Raw genomic sequence first — 13384 nt, 5'->3', positions numbered from 1 at the left:
GTCTTAGTCCACATCTCTAAATGCCTTCAATCAGCCCATTCTTTGTTTACCTGGACCAGTTTAACGTCAATTCCCAGCTCTGGTTGCTGAATTGACTGCAGATGTTCTAGACCTATTTACACCAGAGCTGAATATTGATGTTAAACTGGTCCAGATAAACAATGGGCTGATCGAAGTCATTTAGACCTAAGATGGACTGAGAGCTTGTAAACATACTTGGCTTGCAAGAGCAGGATTGGGGAAAGATATCTTACCCTTTACTGCTGCCCTAAACCAGACTCTCCTGCATGGTTTGGACTGTGGAATTGGTAACAGGCTCTGCCTGGGAAATCTCTGTGATCCTGTGATCAACTCTGTCTCCACAGCACCAACACACTGACCACGTCAAGATGCGCCAGAAGGGAGTAGTGTCCAGTGTCTCTCTGACATCATTCCTGAGGAGGACGTACAGGATGGGATTCACTAAAATGTTCAGGCTGCTGATCACATCAGACACTATTGCCAGAGCTATTAATGGCATACTAGCAAATATCCTCATTGAATCCAGGACAGCACGGACAACTATTACAGTGAAGAAAGGCCCGTAGATGAAGATGAAGAGGACGAGAACAGCGGACAGCACACGCAGGGCCCTTTTCTTCTTCACATCCGGAGCTCCAATGGAGGAGGTGATGGCGGCTTTGGTTTGGACATAGAAGAAAACAAGGAGGATCAGTGGGACTAGGAAAAACAACACAAAAAGCACAAAAATAAAGAGAACATATTGCGTTGCGAGGAGATTTTCAACTGTGAAACACATTCCAGCAAATAGCCAGACTCCCACAGACACCTTGATGGCTAACCTGGGGCTGCGCTGGGTCTGGTGCCACAGGGGATGGACGATGGCCAGGTATCTCTCCAGGGAGATGCAGACAAAGAAACTAATGCTGACACACATAGAGAATATGTTGATTGAGATCCAGTGATGTATTAGATAATAAACTGTATCCAGCAGATCTGTATAAAAGGACAGCAGTATGAGAGGTAGCATTGCAAGCTGCAGCATGTCAGAGATGAGGAGGTTGATGACGTAGATGGGGAGGACATTACTGGCCTTGACTAGGTGGTACAGTCTGTACGCAGCGAGGCAGTTGATGGGCAGCCCAATGCAGACAACGCAGCTGTAGAAAACAATTTCAACGATGTCTATCCCTGTCAGCCAGACAAGGAGCTCATCAGGGGCAGTGCCGTTCTTCACCGTGCTGTTTTCCATTGAGATTCAGTCATTTAACGTTGTCTTGTCAATGGGGGACAGAGGTGGGTGTCCTTGTCAACGGGGGAAACTGAGTTGTCTCTCCTCTCCTTGCCAATGGGGGATTGAGGCGTGCCTTCTGTCCTTTTCAACGGGGATCCTTGTCTGCTGTCCAGCAGATCAGTGCATCTTCTTCTCCAGAGGTACAAGAATCCTGGGGTGGACATGAGGCTTTGGAACCCTAAGATAAAAGAATGCAGAACTGTGAATAATAAAGTTGTCACGATCGTAATCCCTCCTCTGAAGGGCACTCCGCCTCTTTCACATTTTGTTGATTCCATGCACTTGCCCTAAATAATGAGTCAGGTCTAGGATGGATTCTAACCATCACTGAGAACATGAAATATTTTACATTCCAGATGGTCTTTAAGAAATATTCTAAAACAATTGATTATTAGATTCAAAGCCTTAGGATTCCTGAGCAGTTTGTGCATTTTCAGATGTTAACAACCTACTTTAACCAGAAAAGAAAACCTAACAAACCAACTACCTCTTTTTAATCACCTCTATGTAAACGTTGTGAAGCTCAGTACTGGTGGATTTATTAATATTCTGCAATATACTACTGTATGTCTGGTCTGGGAAGCTCATTAAAGTCCTTTGCAGGACTGTGCTCCTATGTGCACCTGTCTGACCTTCACCTGTAACCCAGGAATGCTACTGATATCCAATAGAAAGTTCCTGTCATTTCTCACTTTTCATCTCATTCCGTTTCTCTGCACCAGTGTCTTAAATTTCTTGAACATATCGTCTCATAAACATTGATAGAACTGAAGACAATTATTACAATACACATGAAAATAAAGGGGTTAGTTCTGTTTATCTTGCAGTGAAATGAGATGCATTCTCACTCTCTGTTCTGAGGAGATCAGCTCATCACAGCTCATATTCCAGATGTGGCTCAAGAGTGGGTCCGTGGATCTTGAGAGGATGGTCTGTCATCTGCGTATGAACGGATTCCTTACATGTGTCACACTGGAGGAGCTGCAGGTGTGTCCATCTCTTCCCTTTGCTCCAGCCAGACGGTGATCAGGAGCAGCAGGAGACAGAGCCGGAGTCGGGATCTCCAGTGTCAGGGGCTGAGCGATCCAGCAGGGGTGTGAGACACAACCACAGCCGAGAGGGATCTGTAGGCAGAGCTGAAGAAGGCTGCAGATGAAGAGTCTCTCTTCACGTGAAGAAGGGTCACGGGGCAGATAAGAGAAAGTGCTGATGCAGGAGGGAGATCCAATCACTTGTGTTTTATCACTCATGTCATCTCTTCCTCTGTGCTGCAAGGCCACAGCCCATATCAGTAATCCCCAGAGTGCTTTGCTCACATTGGAATTGACGTTTAGGGTTACTGTTGACTTTACTCATGAAGTTTTTGGGTGTTTTTGGCTTCCGTGTGGAGCGTCTTCCCAGGATCCAAACAGGTCCTCACCGGACCCAGCTGAGCAATAGCCAAGTGGTTTGAGGAGGTTTTCAGGAGAAGATTGTTTGAAGCAGCACGGGTCAGCGTGCAGGCAGTCTGTGCTGGAATTTAAAGCAAGGACGAGACAGGGCCTTGCTGTCGGCGTTCATAGCATTTAAGGAAGCGAGGTTTCACAGGATCAGGATTTGGAGTGGCGAAGGTGAGGGAGAGCTGGTTTCTCTCATTCCTCTTAAACGTTCCTCAAGATCTCTTGATCTCTTGGGGCAAAGTGTTACCACAGTTACTACTCTTTCAGTCTGTAAATCATAGTCTTTAATGTCTGTGAATTACTTTGCAACACTTCCATTCGCAGCATTGGCCAGATTAGTGCTGTGGGCAGGCCCTGATCTCATTGTGGCCAGTAAGTAAAAGTGGTCCTTTCACTCCTCATTACAAGACTCTCCAATGTTTTTCCTGGAGGAGGCACTGTGCCTGCAGGATCTCTAGGTCTGTTTTGAACGGCAGTACCTTAGAAAGCTGGGAGCGGCTGTTCAGTTTCTCCAGGATAAAACAGGGACCAGCTCTTCCGGCTTAACTGGAATGAAAACTTTGAGACACACTGACCCGGCAGGACCAGGACTGGGGATCCCCAATATAATTAAACTCCTCAATTAAGCTTTCATTCCAGCTACGCTCTGAGCAACCTAAAATAGTACATTATGGACTTAGTCCACATCTCTAAATGCCTTCGAGCAGCCCATTCTTTGTTTACCTGGACCAGTTTAACGTCAATTCCCAGCTCTGGTTGCTGAATTGACTGCAGATGTTCTAGACCTATTTACACCAGAGCTGAATATTGATGTTAAACTGGTCCAGATAAACAATGGGCTGATCGAAGTCATTTAGACCTAAGATGGACTGAGAGCTTGTAAACGTACTTGGCTTGCAAGAGCAGGATTGGGGAAAGCTATCTTACCCTTTACTGCTGCCCTAAACCAGACTCTCCTGCATGGTCTGGACTGTGGAATTGGTAACAGGCTCTGCCTGGGAAATCTCTGTGATCCTGTGATCAACTCTGTCTCCATAGCACCAACACACTGACCACATCAACATGCGCCAGAAGGGAGTAGTGTCCAGCGTCTCTCTGACATCATTCCTGAGGAGGACGTACAGGATGGGATTCACTATAATGTTCAGGCTGCTGATCACATCGGACACTATTGCCAGAGCTATTAATCCCATACTAACAAATATCCTCATTGAATCCAGGACAGCACTGATCACTATTACAGTGAAGAAAGGCCCGTAGATGATGATGAAGAGGACGAGAACAGCGGACAGCACACGCAGGGCCCTTTTCTTCTTCACATCCGGAGCTCCAATGGAGGAGGTGATGGCGGCTTTGGTTCGGACATAGAAGAAAACAAGGAGGGTCAGTGGGACTAGAAAGAACAACACAAAAAGCACAAAAATGAAGAGAACATATGGAATATCCTCCTGAATTGGGAGGAGACTCTCAGCAGTGAAACACATTCCAGAAAACAGCCAGACTCCCACAGACAACTTGATGGCGAACTTGGGCCTGCGGTGGCTCTGGTGCCAGAGGGGATGGATGACAGCCAGGTATCTCTCCAAGGAGATGCAGACAAAGAAGCTAATGCTGACACACATAGAGAATATGTTGATTGAGATCCAGAGATGTATTAGATAATAAACTGTATCCAGCAGATCTGTGTAAAAGGACAGCAGTATGAGAGGTAGCATTGCAAGCTGCAGCATGTCAGAGATGAGGAGGTTGATGACGTAGATGGGGAGGACATTACTGGCCTTGACCAGGTGGTACAGTCTGTACGCAGCGAGGCAGTTGATGGGCAGCCCAATGCAGATGACGCAGCTGTAGAAAACAATTTCAACGATGTCTATCCCTGTCAGCCAGACAAGGAGCTCATCAGGAGCAGTGCCGTTCTCCACCGTGATGTTTTCCATTGAGATTCAGTCATTTAACGTTGTCTTGTCAATGGGGGACGGAGGTGGGTGTCCTTGTCAACGGGGGAAACTGCGTTGTCTCTCCTCTCGTTGCCAATGGGGGATTGAGGCGTGCCTTCTGTCCTTTTCAACGGGGATCCTTGTCTGCTGTCCAGCAGATCAGTGCATCTTCTTCTCCAGAGGTACCAGATTCCTGGGGTGGACGTGAGGCTTCGGAACCCTAAGATAAAGGAATGCAGAACTATGAATAATAAACTTGTCAGGATCGTAATCCCTCCTCTGAAGGGCGCTCCGCCTCTTTCACATTTTGTTGATTCCATGCACTTGCCCTAAATCCCGCCCCTCCTTATCCAAGCCAGGCGCTCTCGCTACACCCGCCTCTGCATAGGAAGATCCCCGGAGGCCCGCCCTACATCCGCAGCTTGAGGGCATAGGCCTCCTCTCGGCCTGACCCTGAGCCTGCAGAAAAGAAAACCTAACAAACCAACTACCTCATTTTAATCACCTCTATGTAAACGTTGTAAAGCTCAGTACTGGTGGATTTATTAATATTCTGCAATATACTACTGTATGTCTGGTCTGGGAAGCTCATTAAAGTCCTTTGCAGGACTATGCTCCTATGTGCACCTGTCTGACCTTCACCTGTAACCCAAGAATGTTACTGGTGTCCAATAGAAATTTCCTGTCATTTCTCACTTCTCATCTCATTCCGTTTCACAGCCCCAGTGTCTTAAACTTCTTGAACATATTGTCTCATAAACATCGATAGAACTGAAGACAATTATTACAATACACATGAAAATAAAGGGGTTAGTTCTGTTTATCTTGCAGTGAAATGAGATGCATTTGCACTCTCTGTTCTGAGGAGATCAGCTCATCACAGCTCATATTCCAGATGTGGCTCAAGAGTGGGTCCGTGGATGTTGAGAGGATGGTCTGTCATCTGCGTATGAACGGATTCCTTACCTGTGTCACACCGGAGGAGCTGCAGGTGTGTCCGTCTCTTCCCTTCGCTCCAGCCGGACGGTGATCAGGAGCAGCAGGAGACAGAGCCGGAGTCGGGATCTCCAGTGTCAGGGGCTGAGCGATCCAGCAGGGGAGTGAGACACAACCACAGCCGAGAGGGATCTGAAGGCAGAGCTGAAGAAGGCTGCAGATGAAGAGTCCCTCTTCACGTGAAGAAGGGTCACGGGGCAGATAAGAGAAAGTGCTGAAGCAGGAGGGAGATCTAATCACTTGTGTTTTATCACTCATGTCATCTCTTCCTCTGCTCTGTGCTGCAGGGCCACAACCCTCAAAGTCACGAGCTTCAGCTTCAGTGATATTCTTACATTGGGCATGATATTTACAGTATTAGTGACATTACTTATCATCACTGAGCTCTTACACCTTCAGATGAATACAACTCCTCTTGCAGACTCACTTGCATGTCTCCTTTTCACACCCCATACTCTATACTGCCTCAACCAAACCAGCCTGCCTGGTTCAGACTGTGGAAATAGCAGTATGCCCTGCCTGGGATATCTCTGTGTTCCTGTGATCAACTCTGCCTCTGCAGCACCAACAGTGGAAAAGTGGAAGCCGTGATCACGGCTGTTGTTGCTGGACTGAAGAGTATCTGCATTGAGTCTAAAACACTTTGAATTGCACACAGAGTGAAGTGAGGCCCGTAGATGACGATGAAGAGGGTGAGAACAGCGGACAGCACACGCAGGGCCCTTTTCTTCTTCACATCCGGAGCTCCGATAGAGAAGGTGAAGGCGGCTTTGGAGCGGACATAGAAGAAAACAAGGAGGGTCAGTGGAACAAGGAAGAAGAACATAAAGATCAGAGAAATCCAAATGACTGAAGAATTTTCCCGCAGATCAAGGAGAAACAGGACGAGAGTAACAGCGGTGCAAAAGAGAAGAGGAAACAGCCAGACTCCCACAGACACCTTGATGGCGAACCTGGGGCTGCGGTGGCTCTGGTGCCACAGGGGATGGACGACAGCTAGGTATCTCTCCAGGGAGATGCAGACAAAGAAGCCAATGCTGACACACATACAGATAACGTAGACCATGATAAAACTATGGAAAACCCCAAAATAATTAGCAGACTGGTCTGTATAACAGACAAGAATTACAAGAGGCGACACAGCAAGCTGGACAAGGTCAGCGATGAGGAGGTTGATGATGTAGATGGGGAGGTCATTATTGGCCTTGACTAGGTTGTAGAGTCCGAACACAGCGAAGCAGTTGATGGGCAGCCCAATGCAGAAGATACAGCTGCAGAAAACAATTTCAAAGATGTCTATTCCTGTCAACCAGGGACTGAGCTCATCAGGAGCAGTGCCGTTCCATTGAGATTAAATCATTAACTGTGTCCTTATTAATGGAGAAGGAATTAATAAAGTGTCCCTCCTGTCCTTGTCAATGGAGTCTGAGCTGTGTGTCCCGTCCTTGTCAGTTGGGATCCCCAGAATGGCCTGTAGAACCCATGGATCCCTTGACCTGCAAACTTCCCAGAAATGTCTCCCACTGGTTAGGGTTGTCCTTGGAAGGAAGATAGGGGAGTTCTGTCCTTGTCAACAAGGGACTGAGCTCTGTGTCCCGTCCTTGTCAATGGAAACTGAGCTGTGTGTCCTGTCCTTGTCAATGAAGATTGAGCTGTGTGTCCTGTCCTTGTCAATGGGGACTGAGCTGTGTGTCCCGTCCTTGTCAGTGGGGATCTTTGCCTGGTGTCCAGCAGTCCAGAGCCTGCTCTGGGGTTCTCCAGGTGAGTCCACCAGGCATCTCTCTCCCTGCCCCTCTCAGAGCCTCAGGAGGTAAGGGGGGCGGGGGGGGGGCAGTGTATCTCCAGAGGAGATGTTGGCAATCCAATATCCCGGCTTGGTTTTGGGTCGGGTCACTATGGAAAATATCAATAAGTCCCGTGCAGAATAATGAGGAAGTGTAAGATTAGATCACTTTATCAACCATTTACAATTTCTGGTAGTAAGAATTTGATTTTTTTCACAAACCCCAGCTTGCTCTCCATGAGACACACAGAGAGGGAGAGAAGCTGGAGGTCAGAGTGCAGAGTTAGTCATTTATACAGCACCCCTGGAGCAGCTGTTTCAGGGGCCCAACAGAAGAGAATTCCTCTGATGGCCACAGGATGCAAACTGGTAACCTTCCAGCCACAGGCGCAGCTCCTTAGCCACAAGACCACTGCACTGCTGGATGGGTTGTTGATGAACTGGTTCCACCCATCTTGCAGCAACATGTCTCAGGTCTTTCCTGGAGCTGTGGCCCCAACTGGAGGAGTGACAGGTCCCTCAGACAGACCTGCCAAACTGCACATACTGTACCCAGGCAGCCACAGGAGGGGCATTCTGTTGTTGAGGCTCAAACCCACGATCATAGAGCTCCCAGGCAACTTATTTTACTGGCTGAATCACTCAAGAGGCTACAAGTGTCTGCATTTTGAACCTTATTAAATATAAAGCAACATGTCACTTCCTTATGAAGCTTACAAGCTGATTTATAAATGGAATAAGTGTCAACATCATCCTTTGACCTTAGCAAGGTGTTTGAGATCCAATTAATGAAAGACTCTTCAGTCGCTGCAGCTGCTATGATCTGTACTCTGTAATCACAATTATCTCATAATTAATTATTTATTACTCTGTCTTCGTCAAAAGAAACTATGGATGCTGCTCTTCAATTGAAGACAAATCAATAATTGATTTTTCTACAAACAATTGATCAATTTCATCAAATAAATCTCAGGATATCCTCCAGTGTTCACCAGCTTTACAGAGATCAAAATACTCAGCTCTTTATACCAAACCCCTCCTCTCCCAGAAAGTCATTTGTCCTTAAAGGAACCACTCAGTTCTATAATTCCGGAAATAAAATATCAAACTAATAATATAGGTCCAAATACAATTAATTTACAACCATATATTTTTTTTACTGAGAACGTGTTTTGCTTTGATGAGTGCAAGCCTTTAGTGAAAGTGATTTGTAGTGAACAAATGTAAAGAATAAAACTGAAATCATTGATTTCGTATGCATTACTGATCAGTAGTGTACGAAGAGGGGCCAGTGACAATACTACAAAGTTGGGAAAATGTTTTAACACAAACATTCCTATAAGAATTAAAAATGAAAGCAGTACGTTTCAGATAATTCGATAAAAAGGAAGAATCTCTTGAAATAGAAACGAGTACTTTCTCGTCTTCTGACGGTTAATTGAGATCGTACAGTTGCTTACAAGTTCTCCTGTTTAGTATAAATGGTAACAGAAAAAAAGCATTCAACGGAGTGGAATCTGTGTCGAACCTACTGTACATCTTCAGGGGAAACCGGGATCAAAAGGCAGTAACTCAAACAGCTCGGCCATCCGAACCTCACAAAACAAGCCAACCGAAAAGATCTTTGTTTCGAGACCCCACAGCGATCCTATTAAGTTTTTTTTGCATACCACAGTTTACCACCGATAAAAATACGGTGTGACACCTACATTGAAAACTTTTGATGTGCGCGTCTTTAAAAAATACGGTAAAGTCAAGCAACTTCTGATTTTTTCCTAGCGCCCGGTGTCTCGTGATTATAACGCGTTTTTCAATTTGTCAGAACAGAAACGTCCGGAGCTCCTGGAAGGAAAAGCGAAGCCCGCTGGCCCGTACGGGGATCGAACCCGCGACCTTGGCGTTATTAGCACCACGCTCTAACCAACTGAACTAACCGGCCTGCTGGAAGATCTTGCTCATGATAGTGCTTTCAGTGGTGATGGAGGTGATTCACTGAGCTTCCGTTCTCTGTGGTGTAAAGAGACTCTTCTCTTCACAGAGGGCGCCCCCCACGTGCGGCTTTTCTCATCAACAGCTTAGACACCAGAAACAGACTGCAAGCTGAAAATAATTACGACGAGGCCACAGGAATAACAGGAGCGCCTATGGGCGTCATTGAACAGCCTGCACCCACTGAAAAGCAGGTAAATCGCCTTTTGTTGTCTTTTTCTGAAGGGACTAAAAACAATAATTAAAACTACAATTACTGATAGTATAGCTGCCTTCTATCAAGAGGAGTGGCAGCAGCAGTAGCACAGATAGCTAGAAGTGTATTGCTGTACACGTTTCATTTTAAGTACACCTGAGACCTGTCCCTGTTTTACCGGTGGACTTCAGGGTTCGATTCTCAGACGTTTTTTGGATTTACCATCGGACGGTAAAGAAAAGAGCATGATGTCATAGGCATTCAGATCTGTCTAGAAATAAGACTTCATCTTATTTGTGTCTGGCCTGTGCTGTTTATGGGGGGGGGGACAACAAATCATTTGGGCATGAATCCACAGGAACAACATTTTGGAAGAGAAGCAGGTCTGCTCTTAAAAGAAAATTGTACATTCATAACAGAACACTGACAAAAGTGACAACAGCCCAGACGGAACACAGCCCCACCTTCCCTGGTTTAGGAAGCCACAACCTTTAGCCACTTGATACCACTATCTATTGGGCTGCTGGAGTTTGCTCACTTTGTGAGGTTTAATCATTCAGCTAAGTGCACGATTAATGATTTTTGCTGCTTCAGAGACAAATAACGGAGATAGTGGATTTTTATCAGTAGTAAATTTACTGTGACCGGAGATGGACCAGTGTCCAGTCTCAGTGCTGGGGTCCCAGGGGTAAGGACTTTCCGGCAGTAAAAACCTCATAAATAGACCTGAAATAGCGGAATCAAGAGGAGTTATTCTTACCTATTCTATAGGTGTTATAAGTGTACAAAAAGGAGCAGGAGCAGTAGTAAAGACAGTTGGAAACTCGTATTTAAAATAACCAAAATAAAAGCCTAAATCTAAAGCACTAGTCACAAGGAGACTCTCCTGGCATATACTGTATGCTTCTGTGTGGGGAGATGGAGAGGAAGTGCTGGACGAGAGCGACAAAGTAGAGGCGGCCACCGCTTTCTACACGGAGCTCTTTTCAGAAAAGCAGACGGAGGTGGAGGCAGGCGATGCTTTTCTGGAGGGGCTGACGGCACGAGTACCGGAGGAGGTGAGGGAGGACTTGGAGGGTCCGATCACGGCCGAGGAGCTGAAGGCGGCACTCTTGTCCATGGAGAATGGCAAGGTGCCGGGGCCGGACGGACTCCCCAAGGAATTCTACACCTGCTTCTGGGACACCCTGGCGGCAGATCTGGTGGAAGTGGCGCAGGAGATCTTCCGCCGGGGGAAACTCGGAGACACCATGAGGGAGGGCGTCATCTCCCTGCTCTTCAAGGGAGGAGACGCCGCCGACCTCAAAAACTGGAGGCCGATCACGATGCTCTGCGTGGACGTAAAGATCCTGTCCAAGCTCCTGACCGGCAGACTGAGAACCGCCCTCCCCCACATCATCCACAGCGACCAGACGTGTGGGGTGGAGGGGCGATCCGTCAGCTGGAACCTCCAGCTGACCAGAGACGCCATCGCCTGGGCCGAGGACCGGAACGTGCCCATGATGGTGGTCAGCCTGGACCAGGAGAAAGCCTTCGACAGAGTGAACCACAGCTATCTGTTCAGGGTGCTGGAACGCTTCGGTTTCGGAGAGAGTTTCAGCCGCTGGATTCAGATTCTATACTCTGACGTGGGCAGCAGAGTGAACGTGAACGGAAACCTGGGGGATTTCATTCCCCAGGAATCCGGAGTACGACAGGGCTGCCCCCTTTCACCCCTTCTCTATGTTCTCTTCACAGAGCCCTTAGCAGAGGCGGTGAGACGGGACCCCGTCATCGACGGCCTGGAGATACCGGGAGGCGCGGGGGAAACCCTGAAGATCTCCCAGTACGCCGACGACACAACGCTGTTCCTGAGGTCGGACAGGGGGTTGAGGAGGGCCCTGCAGGTCATGGAGCAATACTCCGGAGCCTCGGGGTCGAAGCTCAACCGCCGAAAGAGCAAACTGAAGTTCTTCAGGCCCTGGAAGCACAGGACGACGGCGCCGGAGGGTCTCGAGCTCTGCACGGAGCCCCTCAGGATACTGGGGGTTTCCTTCCAGAGCCAGGACAACGAGACCAACAACTGGACTGAGAGGATCGCCAAGGTGAACGCGAAGCTGGGTCTGTGGAAAACACGGTCGCTGTCCTACACAGGGAAAGTGATGGTGTTGAAAGCAGACGTCCTGCCGGCTTTGGTTTACCTGGCGGTGGTGTACCCGCTGCCGGCCAGACTCAGACGGGCGCTGCAAGGGATGGTCTTCGGCTTCGTCTGGGGCGGCAGGTACGAGTACATCACGAGAAACTGGATGTGTCAGCCGGTCGAGGAAGGGGGTCGAGATGTCCCACATTTCCCCCTTAAACTCGACTGCATTTTTTACTGCAACCTCTGTCGGGCGCTGCAGGAGCCCATCAGCCACAAGTACCAGTACTTTGTCAGGCTGTGGCTCTCCATCCCGATGAGGCACTTGGTACAGTGGTCAAACACTGGGCCCAAGGCAGAGAGGCGACCAAAGTTCTACACCCACGCTGTCAAGTGGAGCAGGAGGTACGAGGCCACGAGACAGCCAGAGCTCTGCACCAACCACAGAGCTCTGTACAAAGAGGTGAGGGGGCATCTGGTCGCCGACGAAAGGCTGCGAGTTCCCAGACATTTAGCGACGTTGCTAAATGGGGTTTCCCCACGGCAAAGTAGCGCTGGAAAGGCCTATGGACCCTGTACAGGGATTAATGGGTTACAGCAAGTGGTAGGGTTTGGAGGGACACTCATTATAGCGCAAATCCGCCCACCCTTGCATGAATTGATAACGAACAATCACCGCCGTTCCGCCGTTGTTTGAATTTGTGGAGTGTTACTGTGTGAGATGTTTTCTTTTTGAGATGTGTTTTTTTTTCGGAATAAAGTATATTTTATAAGAAAAGAAAATACTGTATGCTTCTGTGTGCCTGTCTCATCCTGCACTTGGGTTTGTCACAAGACTCACTGAACACTGTTTTACTCCATCATAGGCATCAGACAGTACAACTATCAATTAGACATTGCAAGATGATTCCTTACCCGTCTCATACTAGGGGAGCTGTAGAAAATAGAGCCAGAGTCTGCATGGTGGAATCTTTTTTAGGTCCCTGAGTTTGAAGGTCTGCAATCACTGTGAATAATTTCTGCTCCAGTCCTCTCATGCCATGTCACTGTCCCTGGGTGGCTTTAGATGGGCAGGAAATGATCTTCCAGCTTTTGAAAAAAAGCTCCTTAGAAGGCAGGAAACAACAGTGAAAGTCCAGCTTTGCCAGCACTGACTCACATCAAGGAAGTGTGATAAGGAGAAGGAGATCTGATTATTGAGACTGCGGATCACAGAAGTCAAGGTCACTCCCAGGCTAGTGATGATACTCATTGAATTCAGGACAGTATCCATCACAGTTATGTTGAAGAAAGGCCCATAGACGAGGTTGAAGAGGGCAAGAACAGTGGGCAGCACACGCAGAGCTCTTTTCTTCCTCACACCTACAGGTCCAGTAGAGGTGGTGGTGGTGGCAGCAGTTTTGGTTTGGACCCATTCAAGTTTTAAATCCAGCTGTGGTCTTAAGTAACTCATTATGGTTTTGGTTCAGGGTGTCCAATCCTGATCCCTTTGCATGTTTTCCAGACCTCTCTATACCAGAGCTGGCCAATGATGTTAAACAAAGAATGGGCTCATCTGTCAGTCACTGCCGGTTGCGGGGCATACGTACACACCTGTTTGTGAAATCTATCAGTTTCACCATTGGAAATTA

The 13384-nt window shown here is 47.7% G+C and overlaps 1 non-coding gene across 1 annotated transcript; it reads right to left on the bottom strand.

The window, feature by feature from the left end:
• Window positions 1-9314: 9314 nt before the first annotated feature.
• On the bottom strand, window positions 9315-9388 carry trnai-aau (transfer RNA isoleucine (anticodon AAU)). The gene has a single exon. It is a non-coding gene; the product is annotated as a tRNA-Ile (tRNA).
• Window positions 9389-13384: the final 3996 nt, after the last annotated feature.

Source organism: Lepisosteus oculatus, chromosome 4 (assembly GCF_040954835.1).
Source record: "Lepisosteus oculatus isolate fLepOcu1 chromosome 4, fLepOcu1.hap2, whole genome shotgun sequence".
NCBI lineage: Eukaryota > Metazoa > Chordata > Actinopteri > Semionotiformes > Lepisosteidae > Lepisosteus > Lepisosteus oculatus.
This window is presented reverse-complemented; position numbering and strand designations above follow the sequence as displayed.